The sequence below is a fragment of the Suncus etruscus genome, chromosome 11 (assembly GCF_024139225.1).
Source record: "Suncus etruscus isolate mSunEtr1 chromosome 11, mSunEtr1.pri.cur, whole genome shotgun sequence".
Lineage (NCBI taxonomy): Eukaryota > Metazoa > Chordata > Mammalia > Eulipotyphla > Soricidae > Suncus > Suncus etruscus.
In genome coordinates, this window is record NC_064858.1 from 66,578,170 (window position 1) to 66,603,606 (window position 25,437).

General features: G+C 37.1%; 1 protein-coding gene and 1 non-coding gene across 2 annotated transcripts in view; both read right to left on the reverse strand.

Annotated features, from left to right (window-relative positions):
- Positions 1-25,437, reverse strand: part of TMTC2 (transmembrane O-mannosyltransferase targeting cadherins 2) — a 587,133-nt gene that overhangs the window by 17,729 nt on the left and 543,967 nt on the right. The window lies entirely within an intron of this gene.
- LOC126023648 (U6 spliceosomal RNA) lies at positions 19,999-20,105 on the reverse strand. The gene has a single exon (XR_007500752.1). It is a non-coding gene; the product is annotated as a U6 spliceosomal RNA (small nuclear RNA).

The following is a 25,437-nucleotide window of genomic DNA, read 5'->3' on the forward strand; positions in this document are numbered from 1 at the left end:
CACTTTGATAAAAAAGAAATACAAATGGCCAAAACGCATATGAAAATGCTCCTCATAACTAATCATCAGGGAGATGCAAATCAAAACAATGATGAGATACCATCTCACACCACAGAGATTGGCGCACATAACAAAAAATTAGAACAATCAGTACTGGCGGGGAAGTGTAGAGAAAGGAACTGCTGGTGTGAATGCTGTCTAGTCCAACCTCTATGTAAAGCAATATGGAGATTGCGCTCCCATTCGACCCAGCTATTCCACTCCTAGGGATATACCCCAAGAACACAAGCACACAATACAAAAACCCCTTCCTCACAGTTATATTTATTGCAGCACTATTCACAATAGCCAGGCTCTGGAAACAACCAAGATGCCCTTCAACAGACGAATGGCTAAAGAAAATATGGTACATATACACAATGGAAAATTATGCAGCCGTCAGGAGAGATTAGTCATGAAATTTTCCTATACATGGATGTACATGGAATCTATCATGCTGAGTGAAATAAGTCAGAGGAAGAGAAAGAGAGATGCTAGTCTCACTTATCTATGGGTTTTAAGAAAAATAAAAGTCATTTTTGCAACAATCCTCAGAGACAATGAGAGGAGGGCTGGAACTTCCAGCTCACTTCATGAAGCTCACCACAAAGAGTGGTGAGTGCAGTTATAAAAATAACTACACAGAGAACTACCATAATCATGTGAATGAATGAGGGAACTGGAAAGTCTGTATGGAGTACAGGTGGGGGTGGGGTGGGATGGAGGGAGATTTGGGAGATTGGTGGTGGGAATGTTGCACTGGTGAAGGGGGTGTTCTTTACATGACTGAAACCTAATCACAATCTTATATGTAATCAAGATGTTTAAATAAAGAAAAAAGTTTCAAATAAAAAAAGTTTGAATTAGACATATTTTATTTATTTTTATAATAATAAACTTCTTAAGCTAAATATCCCAATGAAAAGATTTTATTAAATGAAAAAAAAAAAACAGAAGTAAGCAAGCAAATATCATGCAGTTGATAGATACAATCTCAGAGTCCACGCTGCTGTTACTCTTAAATTTATTTGTTAAGAACTTAATTAAGCACTCATAAACATAAATAACATCAAAACAAGACTTGAGTGGAAGATAAACTAAAAGAAATTGTGGATCTAATTATGAATCTTCATATATCATATGTGGTTTTACACTCATTTTCAGTACTGAGTAAAGGAACCTTAATGTTTAAGTGGAATATATTAAATATGCGTACCAAAATAAAAAATTATTTATATCATTTTTTACTAATTTTAAAAACTTAACTGTATCTTGACAGTGCAATACTATTTAAAATTTGATACACTTTAGGAACACTTGGTCACATATGATCTCTACTTACAAATATGTGTATAGATTTATTCACATTTGCACAAGAAAAGCAGAATATCTCTAGAAGAAAAGTCAAATTACATCTTTGTAATTCTTACGTAAGTAACATTCCAGAGGCAAGCTAATACTACATATTATCTTTACAAGTAACTTATGAATACTTCACTAACTACCTAATTAAGTTGTAGGCCATTGGTCTCAAAAATGCTCATTGTCCATTACATTTTCTAACTAAATCTAATTTCAGTATGTGATAAGGCTCATAGAAATGAAGATATATTCTAGAGTTTATAATATTTACTTACTTCAGATAAAGACATATTTTAAAAATATTTCCACTTGCATTCATGCAAGAATAGGGATTAAGTGGTAATTATAATCGCAATATTCTTAAAAAATTAGAACTGTCATTTACAGTGTCAACATGAAAGGCACCTTCTACAGAAAAGCAGTAGTGCTGATGCTTAATATAGGGACTTATTAACTCAGGAACTGACTATGCAAAGAAAAGAAAATCAAAGCATTAAAATACCTTTGAACAAATAAATTAGAGAATAAAAGATAAATATCAGTGAATTAATAATATTCAAAAATTAGAGAGTCACTGAAGGGCCCTTTTGAAGTTGCAAATTATTCAAATATTTTTACTAGAGTTTTCTGATTATATCTCCTAAAACAAATTTGAATCCTTTAATTTTTCTGCCCTTTTAAAATGTAATTCATGCCCAGAGTGATAGCACAGCCTTGCACACAACTAACCCCGGTTTGATCCCTAGCATCCCATCCATATGTTCTCCTGAGCCTGCCAGGAATAATTTCTAGATACAGGTAACCAGGAGTAACCACTGAATGTTACTGGCTATGGCCTAAAAATAAAAAATAAACGTAAGTTATTCATTCGCTCTCCTTATTGAGGAATGATGGTAGAAATTTAGCAAGACTAAATTAATTGATAATGAATTAAGCTTTAGTTAATTCTAGGCCTTAAGGAGCTTATATTCACTTTCTAATCAACATACACAAAAGGCAAAATATAGAGCATAACACATTATTATTAACAAGAGAATACAACAGCAACACGTTTAAGAAATATGCATGAGCAGAAATGTAAACAAACTGTGTGTCACATCCAGTTGGCTGCTGACTATTTAAATACTGAAGTCTAAGTAATTGAAAATGCTGAAAGAGAATTAGAGTAAAAACCCTAAAAACTGCACAAAGTTCAAACTTCAATGCCAATAAAATCTTATTGAACACAGCCACATATGTGTTATCCATTTGTGCTTTTGTGCTATAATGACATAACTGAGCAGCCATGATCTAGTAGCCATGACTGAATAGTTAATCTGGGAATACTGGTAGACAGATGTTGAACTGCTGTCAGATGAAGAAGTGATTTGCAGATCACAGTGTCTAAATACATATGAAAACCCTAATTGGCCTGTTGCAAAGTCTGATAACTGGTAAAGACACTGGTAAAGGGAAAGTCACACTGGTGGTGGTAATGGTGTTGGAACTTTTAATGCCTGAAAGGACTGTATTACAAATAACCTGGGAATTCACAATGTTATAATAAAAATTAGGAAAAATAAAAGTTCAGGGCCCGGAGAGATAGCACAGCGCATTTGCCTTGCAAGCAGCCGATTCAGGACCAAAGGTGGTTGGTTCGAATCCCGGTGTCCCATATGGTCCCCCGTGCCTGCCAGGAGCTATTTCTGAGCAGACAGCCAGGAGTAACCTCTGAGCACCGCCGGGTGTGGCCCAAAAACAAAAACAAAAACAAAAACAAAAACAAAAAAAAAAAAGTTCAGCACTCTAACATGAGTGTGGTTTATGTCAATGACAACAAAAGTGAAAGATGGCCTGTAGAACTAAAAGAAGAAAACAATTTACTGCCATAGGAAAGAGCACAGGAAAAGAAAAGAAAATTGGTTCTGGATCAGATGCTTGTAAAGTCTTTATAAATTCAATTCTCTATAAATTCAAGTTGGACTGACAATAATTTTCAGTAGATGAAGAGACCTCAAATGGAGAGAGCATCCTAAATGTCTTAAATGTGTTATGGTCTCAAACGACAACAGAATCCATACCCAATCAACAGTAAGCAGTACAAGAGGGGACCAGTTACACTAGCATTCTGGGGGGCAAAGGAGGGAGATGTGGGATGCATGCTGGGAACAGGGGTGGAGGGAGGACACCATTGGTGGTGGAATGCCCCTTATTTATTGTCACTATGTACCTATTACAAAAAAGATTTGTAGTTCACTTTGGTCACAATAAAAATTATTAAAAAAAAATGACATGAGGAGAGGCTATCTTAGAATGAATCTATAGAGAAGAGTATAAAAATATAGAAGTGCTGAATGTCAAGGCTAAGAAATTGGAAGTATGGCAACAATTATACAGAGTGGGTGGAGAATGACAGTGACCAAAGTTATGAATAGCAATAAGGAAAGTTTTGCAGAAAGGAATGAGTAATTAGATATCACAAATAGTTACCAATATCACAGATAAAATCAGAATTGAGAATAAGTGTATTTAACATCATTGAGTACTGCTCTAGGAACACTGACCTAGAGTGTTTTAATGGAACCTTTGGAGAAACAGGGTTTTTGGAGCAATTCTAAATAAAAATAGAGAATTTTACTCTGAAAAAAATGGAGAGGTAAATAAAGAAGAAATGACCTTGAAAGGATTTTGCAATTAATGTATTAAGTGTCAGAATTATGGAGACTTTGGAAGATGGAAAGGTAGAGGAAGAAGCAGATAACTTTAGGAGAAATGTTTACAGTCAAAACACTTATCTCATGAAGAAAGGAAGAAAGGAATTGGAGTTAGAAGTATAAAAACTTTATTAGAGCTTAAGAAAGAGCATTTGAGGACACATGTGGCAATGAAATGCTGTATAATATCTCTTTCCATATTTTCTGTGAATGAGAAATTAAGCTCATCAGTTGTATGTGATAAAAGCAAAGATGGTGAGATTTTAGGTAAAAAATTATGACTAGTTATTAGAAAAAAACTAAGATAAAGTAGCAAACATATATATATATATATATATATATATATATATATATATATATATATATATATATATATGATGTTTTGGGCCACACCTGGTGATGTTCAGGGGTTATTCCTGGCTATGCACTCAGAAATCACATCTGGCATGTAATTGTAATATAATTTATATAATATATAATAATTATATGTATATAATTTATATAATATATAAAGAATGGAAGCATGTGGTAAAGAGTAACTGAAACACGGATTTCCATAGCTTGTAGTGAAAAATAGTAATCAGATTCTGTAATGTTTAAAGAGCTCACAGAGGTAGAGAAAATAAGGCTTTCTTACTAAAACAAAATAAAGTAAAATATTCCAAGAGCAGATTGATATAAAGTCATATAATTATGGGGATCTGAATCTTTCGATGTGACTAAGATTATTCATGGTAGTTTCAGAGAACAAAAATAAAAATCAACCCATCTCACAATTATATTAATACTGAAAATAAAGGAGGATAACATTTTAGGATAACATTTTTAGTGGGGTTGATTATAAGGTAACCTCTCTTTAGTAACTTTAGTCATAATTGTACTTCTACTTAAGTCTCTAGAACAGGGGTGGCAAACACGTGGCTCTCGAGCTGCATGCAGCTAGCTCCTGGCCAAAATGAATGCGGCTCTTTGCCTCTTATCATTGTTTTGTATACTGTGGCTCTTTGCCAAGTTTGGATTTTTGCTATGCTGCTTCTGAGGAGGGAGGGACCTCTGAGGAGAGATCTCCGAGCGCATAGTCCCACCCCCAGGCTGCTTCATCCCATCTCCCATCTCTTGAAAACAACTGCACAGGCCAGCAAGCAGGGGGACCCATGGGTCACATGTTGTGTCACATCTTGCCGTTAGTTCTTATTGTTGAGAACGCAGCACACCCTCACCATCACTGCAGGATATTTACACTCACTCAAAATGGCAAAATGCCATATGGGTTTAATATATTATTGTTAAAATTATATGCTTTTGTGTGAGTGTTTGTCTGTTTTGGCAGGTCATTGCATGGTGTGGCTCTCTGACTCTCACAGTTTAAAATTTTGGCTCTTTGTGTTGAACTTGTTCACCACTCCTGCTCTAGAATATAGGTGTGGACCCTTTTTCTGTCAAGTGTTATTCATAGTATCATTTGCAGCCCACACAAGAAGTTGGGCTACTGGTAGCACCCCAAAAGCATAAAGGCACTTCCCATCAATTATCTGGGCCAGACCACATGATCATATAGACCTTACATGAGCTGCAGGCCAGTTATTTTCCACTGATGGTCAGAGAATCGATAAAGAGCTACTGATAGATGCAGAAAAATCACAGAAATATTACTTCAGTCTTAATACATGTTCTGGAATACTAAAGAGATTTGGGCCTATAAAATCGTACTTTTTGTTATTCTTATTTCTATTGTGGTGGTTTTAGGGCTGGAGCTTAAATATATGGGATGGTGCCATGTATTTAACAGAGGGTGTCACAAGCATATTCCACCACTGAATCACATCTGTTTTCTTCATAAAAATTACTTTTAAAATCTTTATTTTATTTTATTTATTTATTTTGATTTTGGGGTCACGACAGGGGTTTCAGGGGTTACTCCTAGCTATGCACTCAGAAATTGCTCCTAGCAGGCTAAGGGGATCATATGAGATTCCAGTAATCAAACTTGGGGCCGTACAGGGTCAGTCACATGCAAGGCAAATGCCCTACCACTGTGCTATCTCTCTAGCCCCTTTTTTAATCTTTACTCTTCGCCTCTTGTACTCTAATAAAGCAAATCAATGTGTACTTGAAAAAGCAAAACATGTATATATTTATAAGTGTTCATTGTTCGTAAAGGGTTAAATTAATGTGCTATACACTTAAAAAATGAATTACTTCTAAGATTTTAATAAAAAAGTATCCTATTGAAGTTCTGTTGATTGATGCAAAGTGATGTTAGCATTGTAAAAGCAATTACATGAGTTATTTCAACTTATGTGATCTATAAATTTATATTTTAGTTATCAAATACTACTGAGTGCATACTAATTAAAATGTGATCGCTATGTTTTTAGTTATGCTCAGAGTACAAGGTAAACTAAGATAATAAAATATGAACTCCAATGTCACTAAAGAAAGACAATAATAAAATAATTTGTTAATCAACATCAAAGAATAGGTGAGTCGTACCAATTCTTTTACCCCCTCCTTAGGGACAGTTTCTGAGGCTTCATTTCTATAGACTAAGCTGCTATAATTTAAAAAATTATATTTTGTTCAATGACTTTCCTCACAGTAACAATAAAAAGAATAGTCCATTATGAAGGTGTTGATAAACATTCCTAAATGAGAAGTTTTCAGACATATCAAAACTATCTATGTCTCAAAATGACATATGGAAAACATTAAGAAGATCTGTATTTTAACCTTCAGTTTAGCATTTGCAACCTGGGATATGAACCAATTCTGTTGCCTAGATCCTAAGTTAAAAAATAAATTGCAGAATTTAGTGAGGTAGTACAGTGGGCAGGGCACTTTTCTTTACGTGGCTGAACCAGGGTTGATCTCAGGTATCTCATCTATCTCTGAGGATCACTACATGTAAGCCCTAAGAATCACCAAATTTGGGATGTGAGGGCAATCTGGCTGCGACATCTGTCCCCCCATTCGCCAGGGTTGACTCAGCTGATCTGGCTGGCTAGACGGGTGTCCCCTTCCTCCCTCACAGCTCCATATGCTTCCCTCCCGAAGCTGCGTGCTCGATCGAAGAGGATGGCCTTCCCTGAATAGACACAGACCGTTCTTCGGTCGAGGGTATACGAGTAGCTGTGCTCCCCTGCTAGAACCTCCAAACAAGCTCTCAAGAATCACCAAATTTGGCCTAAAAATAAAATAAAAATTTGCAAAAATAAATTTTACTTATTAAATATAATTAGGAAAGAGTATATATGCAAAACACATCTTGTAAATCTTTATGGAAATATTCTTACAATACGTTATCAAAAGAAAACATGTTATTGTGGAGATAAAGAGCAATGTACTTTAATAGAAAATCAAATTTGGGGACTGGAAAGATAGCATGTAGGTGGGGCGTTTGCCTTGCATGCAGAAGGACATGGTTTGAATCCCAGTATCCCATATAGTCCCCTGAGCCTGCCAGGAGTGATTTCTGAGTGTAGAGCCAGGAGTAACCCCTGAGTGCCAATGGGTGTGACCCAAAAACAAACAAAAACAAAAAAAAAGAAAAGAGAAAAAGATAATCAAATTAAAACCCAAGTACAAACATGTTTGTAATCAAGGTGCTTTAATAAAAATATTCTTTAAAAACATAAAATAATGTTGCACTGGTGAAGGGGGTGTTCTGGTTATGACTGTAACCCAAATATGATCATGTTACTTAAATAAAAAATATATTCAATAAAAACATAAAATAAGATGATTAACTATGAAAAAATATATTATTTAAATACTGTGGTTATAAGGGTATTTATAAAAAAGAATAAAAATACATGATTTATGTGAGAGTGAGTTTTATAGCATTACTTTTGTTTGTTTGTCTTTGGTCACACCCAGTGGTGCTCTATGGTTACTCCTGGCTCTGCACTCAGAAATCACTCCTGGAAGGCATGGGGGACCATATGGGATGCTGGAATTTGAACCACCATTCATTCTGGATCAAAGGCATGCAAGGCAAATGCCCTATTGCTATGCTATCTCTCTGTCCTCCTACAGTACAACTTTTTAAAAACAATTTTTTATTGAGATCATTGTGACTTACAAGTCTTTCACAGTTGTATTTCAGTCATTTAGTGACAGTAAATTAGGGCCATTCTCACCACCAGTGTTGACCTATCTCCACTATAGTTCCCCGCATACATCCCATAACTTCACCCTTCACCCCTAGGACTACTCATGACTCATGTGCCAGATTCATTTTGTGTTCAGTTTGTCATAGTTTGGGTCTCTTGATTCTATTTACTTTGGTTTGGGTTTTAGATCTGACCATCACCCCCCCCCCCCCAATGCTCCTGAGACTGCTTGGCATTGGGCCCCATCCACATTTTTTTATTTTCTCAATTTGTAAGAAGACATATAAATATGAGGCAGAACAAAATGATTCAAGTTCTAGGGTTCTATGAAAAAGGCGGAAGCCCCTATCTAGAATATAAATAAAATTAAAAGAAAAATGGGGGGAGGGGCAAATATGGCAATTTATGCATACTGTCAAAAGACCTACTATATACTCCAGCCATGTTGGTTGTCCAACCCCAGGATCTTTCTTTATGGTTCCAGGAGAAGTTCTGTTCAGTTGCGGTTGTTAAAGTTAGTCTTCTGTAATTAGAGATCTTGGTTTCTTACAGGTCCTCAGACAAAGCTTAGGGTAAAATCTTTCTCTATGGCCCCAGGAAAAGTTTTGTTCAGTCATGGTTGTCTTGGACAGTCTTCCGTAATTAGAGATCTTGCACAGATTCTAGGATGGATTGTCTTCTGATCTCATTGCACCATTGGGTGATAAGGTAGGGGAAACTGCCCTTAGATCACGTTGCTGCTGTTTCCTCATCTAAGGGTGTCTTATGAACCTACCCTGGAGCAGTGTGGTGCCAGGGCAGCATTCAGGCCAAAACTGTGCTCTTGATTCCCCCCGCCCCTGCCTGTCTATTGCACCATGTTGCTCAGGTCTGAAATTCAAAGGCTAAGCCACTCAAAATCTGTACCCTCTTCTAACATGTTGCCATTCTTAGATTTGCAAATGCAGATTTTGTTTTAAATTGCATTCTACTTTATTACTAATGAACATGTGTATCTATTCATACTATTTGCTACAGAGATGTCACCTTCTGTTAATGTGCTTATTTACTGTTTAATTTATTCTTATGAACTTCAAGTGTCTTATATTATTATATACATATGTGTGTATATATATACCCAAATATACACACATATGTATATATACACACATAAGTATATATACATGCACACACATATGCTGTTTAGTGAATCCTGTGGAAGGGCAACAACAGGCATCTGAGCTATCTTTTAATTCGGTTTAATCTTAAGAGGTTGCTAAAAAGACATAAATGTCCATGCATGTCACATATTTCCTTTTCCCCCTAACATTAGATGAATTTGGCATCCAAAAAAATTATTAGTAATAGCACAAAGAATTTTAAAACATAAAATGCTTAACCTTTGGCGTTAAATCATAAATGTGCATTTCAAATAGAAATTGAGAACTGAAATGGAGTGCCAGTGCAATTTTATTAGAGAAAAAAAATCAATTGTACTTGTTTTTTGCTATGGGATTGTTTCTGTTTAGTGTGAAAATTTTCATTAGTGTTATAAATCCTTACCATAAATGTCAAAGAATAATATTACTATGAAAGAAAAATAGAATTAAACTTTTAATCAAGAAATAAGTAGCTCTCTGGGAACTAATTGGAAAAGAATGTCATTTTTTTTGCAAAGTAGAAAACTAAAAAAAAAATCACTGAACCTTTAGAAAATACCAGCTTAAAGGGAATCTAATTATGAAGAAAAAATCACTCTCATTAACAAACTCATAAACCTCTCTGTCTCTTTCTGCCCAACCTCTCAGTGGACTAATAATTAAATTATTTACTGAAAGGTCACAACATTCTCAAGGCCACAGATGTACCTCATCAGTATGGTTTATATTTTGAATAAGGCCCCGAGTTTGATCCTCAGCACAGCTGTACCCTCAACACATGAATTCTCTAAAAGTATATCTCAGGCTCAAATTTATCTAGGGAGTCTTCTTAATGCTATTAATTATAGGCACTGTAATCTATGATCCTATCAATGATAGGTTTGAACAATACAATGTTTTAACATCACACGATCCATTCACTTCCTCCAGAATGGGATCCACCATTCACTTTCCTCTATCATTTCCCAAGGTCTCATCCTCTCCAAACCTTTATCTCCCACTATAGTCCGGATCATGGTAAACACACTTGCTGGATCAGTTCTTAAATTTTTTTTTTTGCTTTGGGCTAATTATTATTCCCTTACCATGTGTCTTTGCCCCACACATAGGAGAGTGGTCATTTTGTATCTGTCCTTCTGGCTGACTTCACACAGCGTGATTATCTCTAGTTTCACCTAGAATAGCGGCAAATTACATAGTTTTGTCTAATGAAACTATGGCATATATACACAATGAAGTGCTACTTGGGTATGTAAATCACACTATTTTGTTTCTTTTTTTTTATTTTGGTTTTTGGGTCACACCTGCAGCACTCAGGGGTTAGTCCTGGCTCCACGCTCAGAAAACACACCTGACAGGCTCGGGGGACCATATGGGAAGCCGGGAATCGAACCACTGACCTTCTGCATGAAAGGCAAATGCCTTACCTCTATGCTATCTCTCTGGCCCCATTTTGTTTCTTTTTTATTATATTTGATATCAGAAACAGGATCCAAAGAGACAAGATGGCGGATAAGGAACTTGCCTTGCACATAGCTAACTCTGATTATCTCTGGTTCTCCAATTCTGCCAGGAGTGATTAAAAGGTGTACAATCAGGAGTAAGCCCTTATCCTAGCTATGTGTGGCTCACAATTTTTTTTTAAGGAAAGAAAATCCAGAATTGTACTACAGTACTTAGAGGTGATACTGGATATACACGTTCATTGATGAATTCAGGAAGAACAGGGTAGGGCAAAAGGGCAAAAGAAAACTTGAAATAAATTAATGGCATTTCAGAGCATGTTGAGGTCATGCAAAGCAGCATTGGGGGCAAGTATCTGAATGCTATATATAAAGGAACAGAGGAAGATGAAACAATAAGAAAAAGAGCTCGAGTTTACTTCCTTTATTTTTGATGAAACTTTTTTCTATTTATTTCCCTCTTTCCAAACTTTTGGTTGTAAAACATGTTTTTGCTTCTCAAGAAAAATATTTGGAAAATATTGTTGGTATGAGTGAGAAGTCAAAGAATATATGCAAAAATAATTAGAATGAGGGGCCAGAGAGATAGCATGGAGGTAAGGCGTTTGCCTTTTATGCAGGAGGTCATCAGTTCGAATCCCGGTGCCCCATATGGTCCCCTGTGCCTGCCAGGAGCAATTTCTGAGCCTGGAGCCAGGAATAACCCCTGAGCACTGCCAGGTGTGACCCAAAAACCAAAAAAAAAAATAATTAGAATGACCTCTTTTGTAGAAAGTCATGCAGCACATAGTAGATGAGAGATGAGGGACTCAATCAATCCTGGGGCAGAGAGACCAATCAGAGATTCCTTACAATATTCTGCACAGAGATCATGAAATCCTATGCAAATACAGAGCCATGAAAAATACTACCACAGCAAGTCATTGTTCATTATTTGAAAGAACTTGTTGCACTGAGGGTAAGGGAAAATGAAAGAGAAAGCTAAATCAGAAATGATTAGGTTGGTCAACCAATAGGAAAAATCCACAAAAAAGACACATTCTGAGACAGAGATAAACTCAACTATTCTGAATGTCTTTTTTGTTTATTTGTTTGTTTGTTATACATCTCTCTAAAAAAAACACATCCCCACTCTCTAATAAACCAACTTTAATGGCTGATAAACCAAGTATCTTCTTTCAGCTTAACTAATCTTCCACACAGCAGCCCAGATATATAGGTGAATTTTCATTAATTTATATAGTAAAATGTGAAGTTATTTTACCCATGCCTAAGTCATCAAAGAGTTTGCACACTGGGCTTAAAATCTCTAATCTTTCAGGTCTTTCCTGCCTAACTCTCTCCAATTTCAACTCACACCTCTTGCACACTGACATTCTTCCTGCAAGTCTTTCTTCTCATCTCACATTTCCTTTCCTCAGGCCATCCCACAGCTGTCCTTTTCCTACATTTTCCATAGTGCCACACAAAAACCTTTTTTTTTTAAATATTTTATTTAAACACCTTGATTACAAACATGATTGTGTTTGGGGTTTAGTCATGTAAAGAACACCACACATCACCAGTGCAAAATTCCCATCACCAATGTCCCAAATCTGCCTCCTCCCCACCCAACTCCGGTCTGTACTCTAGACAGACTTTCTATAACCCTCATACGTTCTCATTATTAGGCCAGTTCAAAATGTAGTTATTTCTCTAACTAAACTCATCACTCTTTGTGGTGAGCTTCCTGAGGTGAGCTCTAACTTCCAGCTCATTTACCTTTTGTGTCTGAAAGTTATTCTTGCAAGAATGTCTTTCATTTTTCTTTACACTCATAGATGAGTGAGACCATTTTGCATTTTTCTCTCTCTCTCTGACTTATTTCACTCAGCATAATAGATTCCATGTACATCCATGTATAGGAAAATTTCATGACTTCATTTCTCCTGACAGCTGCATAATATTCTATTGTGTATATGTACCACAGTTTCTTTAGCCATTCGTCTGTTGAAAGGCATCTTGGTTGTTTCCAGAGTCTTGCTATGGTAGAGAAAAATGCAATGAATATAGGTGTAAGGAACGGGTTTTTGTATTGTATTTTTGTGTTCCTAGGGTATATTCCTAGGAGTGGTATATCTGGGTCATATGTGAGCTCGATTTCCAGTTTTTGAAGGAATCTCCAATATTGCTTTCCATAAAGGTTGAACTAGATGGCATTCCCACCAGCAGTGGATAAGAGTTCCTTTCTCTTCACATCCCTGTCAACACTGATTGTTCTCATTCTTTGTGATGTGTGCCAATCTCTGGGGTGTGAGGTGGTACCTCATAGTTTTTTTGATTTGCATCTCCCTGATAATTAGTGATGTGGAGCACTTTTCCATGTGTCTTTTGTCCATTTGTATTTCTTCTTTGTCAAAGTGTCTGTCCATTTCCTCTCTCCATTTTTCGATGGGATTAGATGTTCTTTTCTTATAAATTTCTGTCAGTGCCTTGTATATTTTGGAGACTAGCCCCTTATCTGATGGGTATTGGGTGAATAGTTTCTCCCACTCAGTGGGGGGTTCTTGTATTTTGGTCACTATTTCCTTTGAGGTGAAGAAGCTTCTCAACTTAATATATTCCCATCTATTAATCTCTGCTTTCACTTGCTTGGAGAGTGCAGTTTTCTTCTTGAATATGCCTGTAGTCTCAATGTCCTGGAGTGTTTTGCCTATGTGTTGTTCTATATATCTTATGGTCTTGGGTCTGATATCGAGGTCTTTAATCCATTTGAATTTACCTTTGTACATGATGTTAGCTGGGGGTCTAAGTTAAATTTTTTGCAAGTGGCTAGCCAGTTGTGCCAACACCACTTGTTGAAGAGGCTTTCCCTGCTCCATTTAGGATTTCCTGCTCCTTTATCAAACATTAGGTGATTGTATGTCTGGGGAACATTTTCTGAGTATTCAAGCCTATTCCACTGATCTGAGGGCCTGTCCTAATTCCAATACCATGCTGTTTGATAACTATTGCTTTGTAGTAAAGTTTAAAGTTGGGGAAAGTAATTCTTCCTATATTCTTTTTCCCAATGATTGCTTTAGCTATTCTAGGGTGTTTATTGTTCCAAATGAATTTCAAAAGTGCCTGATCCACTTCTTTGAAGAATGTCATGGGTATCTTTAGAGGGATCACATTAATCTGTATAATGCCTTGGGGAGTATTGCCATTTTGATGATGTTAATCCTGCCAATCCATGAGCAGGGTATGTGTTTCAATTTCCACGTGTCCTCTCATTTCTTGGAGCATTGTTTTATAGTTTTCTTTGTACAGGTCTTTCACATTTTTAGTCAAGTTGATTCTAAGATATTTGAGTTTGTGTGGCACTATTGTGAATGAGGTTGTTTTCTTAATGTCCATTTCATCCTTATTACTATTGGTGTATAAGTACGCCATTAGTTTTTTGAGTTAATTTTGTAGCCTGTCACCTTGCTATATGAGTATATTGATTATAGAAACTTTTTGGTAGAGTCTTTAGGTTTTTCTAAGTAAAGAAACATGTCATCTGCAAACAGTGAGAGTCTGACTTCTTCCTTTCCTATCTGAATTCCCTTAATATATTTTTCTTGCCAAATTGCTATAGCGAGTAGTTCCAGTGCTATATTGAATAGGAGTGGTGAGAGAGGACAGGCTTGTCTTGTGCCAGAATTTAGAGGGAAGTATTTTAGATTTTCTTCATTGACTATATTGTGAAAGGTTCCTTCCATTCCCATCTTGCTGAGAGTTTTGATCAAGAATGGGTGTTGGAACTTATCAAATGCTTTCTCTGCATCTATTGATATGATCATGTGATTTTTATTTTTCTTCTTGTTGATGTTGTGTATTATGTTGATAGACTTATGGATGTTAAACCGTCCTTGCATTCCTGGGATGAAACCTACTTGATTGTAGTGGATAATCTTCTTAATGAGGCATTGAATCCTATTTGCCAGGATTTTGTTGAGGATCTTTGCATCTGCATTCATCAGTGATATTGGTCTGTAATTTTCTTTTTTCGTAGCATCTCTGTCTGGTTTAGTTATCAAGGTGATGTTGGCTTCATAAAAGCTATTTGGAAGTGTTTCTGTTTGTTCAATTTCAATTGCCAGGATTGGTAGTAGTTCCTCTTGGAAAGTTTGAAAGAATTCATTAGTGAATACATCTGGGCCTAGCCTTTTTTGGGGGGCAGACATGTGATGGGTGTGTTTAGACATGCTACATCCACTTCCTTCAACCGTGGAAGACTATAAGAGTCCAAGAATTTATCCATTTCTTCCAGGTTCTCATTTTTAGTGGCGGAGAGTTTCTCAAAGTAGTTTTTGATTACCCTTTGAATCTCTGCCATATCAGTAGTGATCTTTTTTCATTCCTAATACGAGTTATCAAGTTTCTCTCTCTCTTTATTAGTTTTCCCAGTGGTCTATCAATCTTGTTTATTTTTTCAAAGAACCAATCTGCTTTCGTTGATCTTTCGGATTGTTTTCTGGGTTTCCACTTCTTTGATTTCTGCTCTCAGCTTCGGTATTTCCTTCTGTCTCCCTATTTTTGGTTCCTTTTGTTGAGCACTTTCTAGTTCTATGAGCTGCGTCATTAAGCTACTCAGGTAAGCCCCTTCTTTCATCCTGATGTGTGCCTGCAAAGCTATAAATTTTCCTCTCAGTACTGCTTTTGCTGTGTCCCAGAAGTTCTGATAGTTTGTGTCTTTAGTTTGTGTCATTTGTTTCTAGGAAGCTTTTGATTTCCTCCTTGATTTCATCTCGGACCCACTGGTTAATCAGTATGAGGCTGTTTAACTTCCAGGTGTTAAAGTTTTTCTTCTGTATCCCTTTGGAATTCACAAATAATTTCAGAGCCTTGTGGTCAGTGAAGGTAGTCTGCAAAATTTCTATCCTCTTGATATTATGGAAGTATGTTTTATGTGCCAGCATGTAGTCTATCCTGGAGAATGTCCCATGTACATTGGAGAAGAATGTGTATCCAGGTTTCTGGGGATGGAGTGTCCTATACCTCTACACTAGGCCTCTTTCTTCCATTTCTCTTTTCAGGTCTAGTATATTCTTGTTGGGTTTCAGTCTGACTGACCTATCCAGTGTTGACAAAGCCGTGTTGAGGTCCCCCACAATTACTGTGTTGTTATTGATATTATTTTTCAGATTTGTCAACAATTGTATTAAATATTTTGCTGGCTCCTCATTCAGGGCATATATGTTTAGGAGAGTTACTTCTTCCTGCTCTGCATACCCCTTGATTAATATAAAATGTCCATCTTTGTCCCTTACAACCTTCCTGAGTATAAAGATTGATTCTCTGATATTAGTATGGCCACTCCATCTTTTTGATGGGTGTTGTTTGCTTGGATAACTTTTCTCCAGCCTTTTATTTTGAGTCTATGTTTGTTCTGACTATTTAGTTGCGTTTCTTGTAGGCAGCAGAAGGTTGGATTGAGTTTTTTGATCCATTTAGCCACTCTATGTCTCTTAACTGGTGCATTTAGTCCACTGACATTGAGAAAAAGAATTGTCCTGGGATTTAATGCCATCTTTATATTGAAATTTGGTGTGTCTTTTGGTTAGTCTTGTCTTAAAGTAGGTCTTTCAGTTTTTCTCTTAAGACTGGTTTTGAGTCTATAATGTTTCTGAGCTGTTGTTTGTCTGTGAAACTTTGTATTCTTCCGTCAAACCGGAAAGTGAGTTTTGCTGGGTACAGTATTCTAGGTGAAGCATTCATTTCATTCAGTCTTGTCACAATATCCCACCACTGCTTTCTGGCCTTGATTGTTTCTGGTGATAGGTCTGCTGTAAATCTCAAGGATGCTCCCTTGAATGTAATTTCCCTTTTTGATCTTGCTATTTTCAGAATTCTGTCTCTATCTGTGGAATTCTTCATTGTGACTAGGATGTTTCTTGGGTATTTTTTCTGGGGTCTCTTTTGGTTGGTATTCTTTGAGCATGCAGGATTTGATCACATATATTCTTTAGCTCTGGAAGGTTCTCTTTAATGATGTTCTTGACCACTGACTCTTCCTGGAAATTTCCTTCCTGGGTCTCTGGGACTGCAATGATTCTTAAGTTGTTTCTGTTGAACTTATCATAGACTTTTATTTTCATCTGTTCCCATTCTTTGCCTAATTTTTCCACTGTCTCTTCATTTGCTTTATGTTTTTTTTTGCAATCTCTCCCACTCTATGGAATTGTTATGTATCTCATCTTCCACAGCACCAAGTCTATTCTCAGCTTCTGTTACCCTGTCCAGAGCTTATCCATTTTGTCATACACTTCCTTTACTGATTTTTTCAGGCCTGTTAGTTGACATGTTATTTCAGTTTAGAATTTTGTGATTTCTGTCTTCATATTTTCTTGGTTCTTATTAGTGTTCTGTTCAACTCGATCCATGGTTTCTTTGAGTTCGTTGAGCATCTTCCATATTGCTAGTCTAAAGTTTTTATCTGAGAGGTTGATTAGTTGGTTGGTCATTATCTGGTCATCAGAATTGTCATCTTCATTCTCTATGTCTTATGCTGGCCTGCGTTGTTTCCCCATTGTCACACTTGTATTGTGGGTTTTTCTACGTGTTGTGGTGGTATTCATTGGCTAATTGATGCAGGCAGCACACTCCTCTGACTCCACCATTTCTAGATGCGCCGACTTGCCTCCAAGGGAGGGGAGTCCTCCTTGGATGAATCCTCACACAGGATCAAATCTTAGGCCCAAGCACGTAGCAGAGAAGACAATATGGAGAGAAATGCTGGGCTTCAGTGATCCAGCACAGTTCTTAGTGTGTTTTTTTTTTCTTCGTGTTGCGATGGTGTTCTTTCCTTAGAAAAAGTGCATGGCCGCATAGTGAAGTGGAGTGGCGTGCTCCTCTGGAGACTTATTTCTGCTCTCTCCCAAGAGTTTCATGCAAAAGGACAGGAGACAGACATACACAGGCAGCACTCACAATTTTTCACAATCGGGCCTCCCTGGGCAGGTGTATTTTCATAGATTTTCTCAGCCTGACATCACAAACAGGGGACCTGGCTTCTGTAAAGTACTGCTTATAGCCAGTTTTCACGTTATGGAGCAGTTCCTTGGCATTCCCGCCCTAGAATGGGCCTCTGGGAGAGCGAGTTTTCTGGAGCCTCTTTTCAGCCCACTCCCAAGAGTTTCATGTGACAGGACAGAAGACAGACACGCACAGGCAGCACTCACAATTTTTCACAGTCAGGCCCCACTGGGTAGGTGTAGTTTCATAGATTTTCCCAGCCTGACGTCACAAACAGGGGATCTGGCTTCTGCAGAGTACTGTTTATAACTGGTTTTCATGTTATGGAGCAGTTCCTTGGCATTCCCACCCTAGAATAGGCCTCTGGGAGAGTGAGTTTTCTGGAGCCTCTTTTCGGCCCACTCCCAAGAGGTTCACATGACAGGACAGTAGACAGACACACACAGGCAGCACTCACAATTTTTCATAATCAGGCCCCACTGGGCAGGCATAGTTATCGCCAGACAAAATCTTACTTATTAGAGATACTAAAAAAAATTCATAATCAGATTGAAAGAATTATTATATCCCTCCCTCATCTTGTCCTATTTTCTTATGCTCTGTACTTCACCTTTTCAGAGAAACATGAATTATTAAATAATTCTTCATAGTTTATAGCCTTTCCACTTCCAAATAAAAATTTCTTTTTCAGATAGGTATGATAATATTTGCTATGTTTAGTACCATACTTGTTCCTAATACCTAGATTGCTGACAATAAACAGATATTCAATAAATATTTGCTCAATGAAGAATATAAGCGTTTCTAGAAGTATTCCATGATATAATCATAGGGAGAGAACATAGTTTGAAGCCCAGAAAAAAGATAGTCTGGTCAAAGTGCTATAGGGATTAGAGCAGTCATGTAGTGCACAGTAAAATAAATTATTTTATGATGGATTTATAATTTTTAACTCATTATAATCTGTGTCTGTGTGTTGAATTATTAAGGAAACAATTTTCACATAATAATAACTTCATGATATCCATTCTAGGGTGTGAAGACAGTTATGTTTCCCTAATTTCTCTTTAGATAACTAGAAGGCTGAACTGAATGATTTTCTTAGATTGTCATGTCCTAACCATGGACAATCACAGTGCTGCTGTAACTGATAGGAATAATGCAACAGGGTCAGAGGCATGGGTGCTTGCCTTGCATGAGGCTAACCTGGGTTCAATTCTGGTGCTGCATATGATCTCGAGGCTAACCTTGGTTCAATCCTGGTTCTGCATATGATCCCCAAGCACCACCACAAGCAATTTCTGAACACAGAGATTGAACTACATCCTGAATTCCATCAAGGTGTCCCCAAAAAAAACAAAAGGAAATATAGAAGTAAACATTCTATTATCACAAAACTTACAAATTCATGAGGAAAACAGTCAAATAGTTTTACACATAAATAATGGCAAATTATAAAAAAAATTAAATTGGGATCAGAGATGTATCACAGTGGTCGAATGAGTGCCTTGTATGAGCCTTAGGCTTGATTTCCAGAGCTATCAAGAATAAAATAAATTTTGAGGACTGAGAATATAGCTCAGTGCAAGAGTACATTTTTTGAAGATTGAGATCCTAAATTTGAGTTCAATCTCATCTCTGGCTTTTCAAGATCCTCCTAATACCACTGACACAAAAACTGAGTGGGAGCAATCCCTGGATTTAGTTTGCTATGAAGCAAAAGCCAAAAACTCTCAAACAACTATAGATAGGAAGCAATGTGAAAGCAGCAAATAGAATTCATGTTTCTCTGGGAAATGGCTGTAATATGATGAACAAAGAATTAAGTGATAAAGGGGATAAAGGTCAAATTTCAGTCTTGCACTGAGTAGGGCCTAAAAATATTGTTGTGTAAGATGCTTGATCAGGCACTGTAAGTATTTCCCCTCATCCCATGCCTAAATTGCAGAAGTGATCCCTGAATACAGAATCAAGCTTAAGACCTGAATACTGCTGAGTGTGGCTTAAAAACAAACAACACCATGTTTTTAAAAAGTGATAAGGGAATCTTGGTTTTTGCACCAATCCTAGTATGAAGCCTAGAGTAGAGTCTTTCATTATGTTTGCAGAAGTTCTGTTAAGTTGCAGTTGTCCCAGCCAGACCTGTGGGATTAGAGATTACAGTTGTAGTACAGATCATAGGCCAAAAGCCTAGACTAGGGTATTTTTTTTAAATATGGAACACTTCATAAATTTGCATATCATCCTAACACAGGGGCCATGCTAATGTTCTCTGAATAGTTCCAATTTTAGTATATTTGCTGCCAAAGTGAGCACTAGGATCTTTTCTATTGGTCCCAGGGTAAGTTCTGCCCAGTCATAGTGGTCATCGTCAGTCTTCTGTAGCTAGTGATCTTGGCTTTTGCACAGATTAAAGGATGATGTGTCTTCTGATTTCATCTTATTATTAGGTAGTGAGGTAAGACAACCTGATCTTAGACTAAGTTGTTGCCATTTCCTCATTGTCAGATGTCATATCAAAACTGGCGCATGTTGGTGTCAGAGCAGAATTAAGAATGTTCCAGAGGGGCCGGTGAGGTGGCGCTAGAGGTAAGGTGTCTGCCTTGCAAGCGCTAGCCAAGGAAGGACTGCGGTTCAATCCCCCAGCGTCCCATATGGTCCCTCCCAACCCAGGGGCAATTTATGAGCACTTAGCCAGGAGTAACCTCTGAGCATCAAACGGGTGTGGCCCGAAAAACCGAAGAAAAAAAAATGTCCCAGAGGGAGTTTGGTTCCTGGAGCTGTTGCAGAGAACTATGCCAGATCTATGTCTGAGATCTAGGGTTTCAGTTGAACAGTCACTGTCTAATCTCATGGATTCTAAGTTAGGACCACATGATATATGTTCAGGGTAGGAGGTGCTCCTGTATTGTAAAATTCCCCAGAAGACTGATTAAAACTACAGTGATGAAACATAACTTCTAGAAATGTAAAGAAAGACTTCTTTATAGTCTCCATCCTATGACCTGTGGAAATATCAAGATCTCTACTTACAAAGGCCTGATTTTATCATCCACATCTGAGTGGAAAGTTTCCAGACATCACAAAAGGACTTAGGGGAGAGTAAAAGAGCATGTATGAGCCTGTAATTATTTCCATGACAGTATGCTTCAAGGGCGGAGAAACCCTTTTTCCCTTTCTTCTCTTAAATTGATATTTATAGCCTCTACAAGGACTCCTCCCATTTTATGCTTGTTTGATTTTTGCCCCACCCCCCTTTTCTTTCCTTCAAACAGAACCACATAACTTGAACCATTTGTCTGACTCACAAATTGAGGGAGAAATAATGAAGTGTACCAAGACCAAACAGTTGTATGAACATTGAGTAGAAATAAAAAATGATCATACTTAAACACCAAATCCAAAGACAATAAAACCCAATCTACAACAAGCAATACACAGAGGGGATCACTTATATTAGCAGCCCGAGGGTCAAAGGAGGGGGATATGGGAAGCATGCTGGAAATGGGTGGAGGGAGGACAACACTGGTGGTGGGAATGCCCGTGATTCAATGTCACTATGTACCCAAAATATTACTGTGGAGGATTTATAATCCACTTTGGTCAAAATAAAAATTATTTAATTAAAAAGTGATTAAGTGGAGCTAAGAATTAGTACAATGTGTAAGATGCTTGTCTTGCACAGGGCTGATGTAGATTGGGTCCCCAGTATCCAATATGGTCCACTGGTCCCACTAGGAGTAATTACCAAGTGCAGAGCCATGAGTAAGCACTAAGCACGAAGGGTGTGGCCCCCAAACTAACAAGCAAAAGTACCTTAAACTGGGAATAAGAATTGCAAGACTAAAATCCAATCCTGATTGATAAATGTTAAACAAAGATAAAGAAGTGATTGCAAAGAACACTTGAGACTAAAATATGCAGAGCCAGAGGCTACACTGAATCATCTGTGAATGAATGAGGCTCCTCATTCAGCTTTTAACTGGTAGCTTATCTTTCACAGTGATATCCCTATAGATATTTGGCCCTATGTTTATAGAAACTATTTTCAACATTTCAAACAGAGACTACAAAATCAACAATTAGAATCTTATAGGTCTAAATCAAACTGGTAAAACCTGCGGAGTACCTATAAGGTGAACTGAATAAACTGTATTGTGCTTAGAGGGGCATATGTTGATAATTTTATATTTTCTCTTAATCATATACCTTTTTATATTATCAAATTTCTATGATATATTTATGAGTCAATAATATTTCAGCCAATATCAAATCAATTGCCTAAATCATTGTGTTCCCAGTAGTCTCTACCAAATACACTAAGTTTAGAATATGCATAGTATTTAGGCTTATAAGTACTAGAACAAAATCACCTAATAATACATTTCTCAGATGGTATCTCAATGGTTAATAATTATTTTGGTTATAGTAAACACTTCTGACTGTAAGCAGTCTGGAAGCAGTATTTCTTATTTGAGTTTAAATTTCCATTTCTAATATGTAAGAAAGAGCTTGTTAAGCAAATTAATATTGTAGAGAGGTTTCCTGCAGGCATATTTAACCTACTTGCAAGGCCAACTACATTATAAAACATAGCCTGTAAGCAAATGAAAATTACTAAATGTAAATGAGTTTGTTTTTTTATAGTGGGTTAGTGGAACTTATAAAAACATTATCATTAGTTAAGTCATCCTGAAGAAATTAGATGTCTGCATTTCTATTAAAAACCACTCACTCACTACTGTCTTCACACATTCACCCAATAAGACTGCTCCTTGGGGAGCCTCCCCCTCCTCTTAAGAGATGATAAGTTGCCCACACCAGGAGATACAGTCTTTTTAAAATTCTCTCTTTCATCCTCTGTCAAACACATTAGCCAGTATTGTAGGTTCTAGATTAAACACACACACACACACAACACACACACACACACACACCAATGTCTTTAACCACATGAAGAATACCTTATTTGTAATCTCTGTAACTGTCTCCTCTACTTGGTACTAATCTGTCAAGTTTGGGAATCATAAAATCTCTGGATACTTTTGCATACTTTAGAATCTGTGAAATCTCCTCTGTAAGGAAAACTCCCCTTCTGATCATCTTGCCTCAATAGTAAAAAAAAAATGAAAATTAAGGTCTAAGAAATAAAGATAGCCCATAATCTCCTTAAAATCAGAAGAGTGTAAAACCAGGGATAACCCCTGAATATTGCTAGGCATGGCCCCCAAATAAAGACAAAATAGTGGTGCCAATGATCTAGATGAACTCATTCTAAAATGCTAAACAGATATAAGTAATATATAAACTAAAATGTAAATTAAAATTAAAATTAAAAATAAAACCTTCAGTGTAGAATAGAAACTCTTCAAATAGGCTAGTCCTGATCACCTGCCTATTGTACCCAATTTCAGGTCTATGTGTAGGTGGAGACAGGGACTCTCCAGTTGTGCCCATCAAACTCTGCCAGTGCTGCCTCCTGGGTTCTCTCTTAGCCTCCTTCTGGGTCTCCTCACTAGTCTTCAGTCTTCATCACTGGCCTCGGCCTCCTGCACTCCATTTCTGGTCTGTGTCTGGGAGGAGTCAGAGACCCTCTAGTCCAGGGGTGTCGAACAAGTTCGACACAAAGAGCCAACATTTTAAACTGTGAGAGTCAGAGAGTCACACCACATAGTGACCTGCCAAAAACAGACAAACACTCACACTAAAGCATATAATTTTAACAATAATATATTAAATATATATTGCATTTTGCCATTTTGAGTGAGGGTAAAAATCCTGCAGTGATGGTGAGGGTGTGCTGAGTCCTCCACACTAAGAACTAATGGCAAGATATGACCCAACACGTGACACATGGGTTCCCCTGCTTGCTGGCCAGTGCAGTTGTTTCCAAGGGATGGAATATGAGAGAAAATACAGCATGAGGTGCTCGGAGATCTCTCCTCAGAGGTCCCTACTCAGAAGCAGCATAACAAAATCCAAATGTGGTAAAGAGCCACAGTATACAAAATAATGGTAAGAGGCAAAGAGCCGCATTCATTTTGGCCGGGAGCTGTGTTTGGCTCGAGACCCGCATGTTTGCCACCCCTGCTTTAGTCTATCCCATCAATCCTCCTCTTCCCAAACCACATAGATGGTACCATGTCCAAGTGAAGACATTTTAATTTAAATCATATAGTTCCAGGCAGATTTGACTAGCACTTCTTCCTCCTAAAATTATACAGCTCAAAACCTACCTGAACAAACCAATGAATTAGTTTGAAATATTTTTTTATCATACTTAGATAACCTCTCTTGTTTAAGAAAATAACCTTTAAAGCAGATACACATCTAGTCACCTTTTATACAAACAGTTCAATGGATCACTTTTAAACACCCTGAAACTCCAGCATTCCAATAATCAAATGCAAAGAAAAATGGGGAAACTAAAGAAGACATCTGCAGTTGGGGATATGGAGAGAAATTCTGGTAAATTTCCAAGTCCACTAAAATACCTGAACTTTATAGATGAGGACCTAAATTCAACATTTAAGGTTTAAGCAACAGAAATCAAAGAGTCACTAGCCTGCAAAATTAAGCAATCCATAGATAAACAATACAACCAACTCAAAGACAAATTCTTTCAGGAGATAAGAGAATTCACAAAAACAGAATTGATGGAACTAAAAAACATGTTAGCAAGCCACAATAGTAGAATTACACAGGTGGAGAATTGCATAGATGAATTTGAGGACAAATCACAAGCCAGCATTGATAAAGAAGTCAAAAAAGGATAGAAAAAACAATGAAAGAAAATGTAAATTATTTAATGAACAAAGACAAATAGTCCTTTTCCCTGTTATATATAACCCTTCCTTTTCCCCCTCCTCTGCTTACCACTTTACAAATTATTTTCTATCATTTATTCTCTCACTTCTGATATGCTATTTCTCCCTATTTAACCCTTCTTACTCTCAGTTCTTAACTACTCAGAAATAGGAACATTTCCCCCAACCCCACCCCCAACCAACTGCCAGCAAGCTCCCAAAGTGAAAAGACAGCCTCTAGGCCTGCAAAGAAGTTGCCTCCACTGCTGATGATTTGTTCTCGGCAACCCTTGTTTCACTGTAGACTATTGCTTGCTATCTGATTTAGCACTTGAGAGACCCTCAGCCTTAGGACATTTCATGATTCATGACTGTTGTGAGCCATTTCTCAGTCTCTACAAGACCACATTGCAGGCTGAAGCTGTGCTCTAGATTTATATCCCCTCCCCCAGACTATTTCAAAAGACTAAAGCGGATATGTATACTTCCTTTTTATATTTCTTTAGATGTATTTCCTTAACAGGTATAATTCTTACTGTGTATTTCCTGATGTAGATGTAGTTTTCTCTATCTCTTTTTATGGATTTGTTTAGTAGAAAATTCTAGTAGATAAGTTTCTCTTGGGTTCTAAATTCATGTTAGAACCAAGTTATAGGGATTTATTAGCTTATTATTTTTACCACAATATGCATCAGTAGTATCATGTGGCAATGTTCTTTTTTGCATAGCATATTAAAATGGGAAACTCTTACAGAAAGAAGTTCTTATCTAATAGGGATAGAAACTTTTAAAATTTTATGTTGTAGGGGAGCCTTTCACCCTGAACATTTGTCATAGTGATT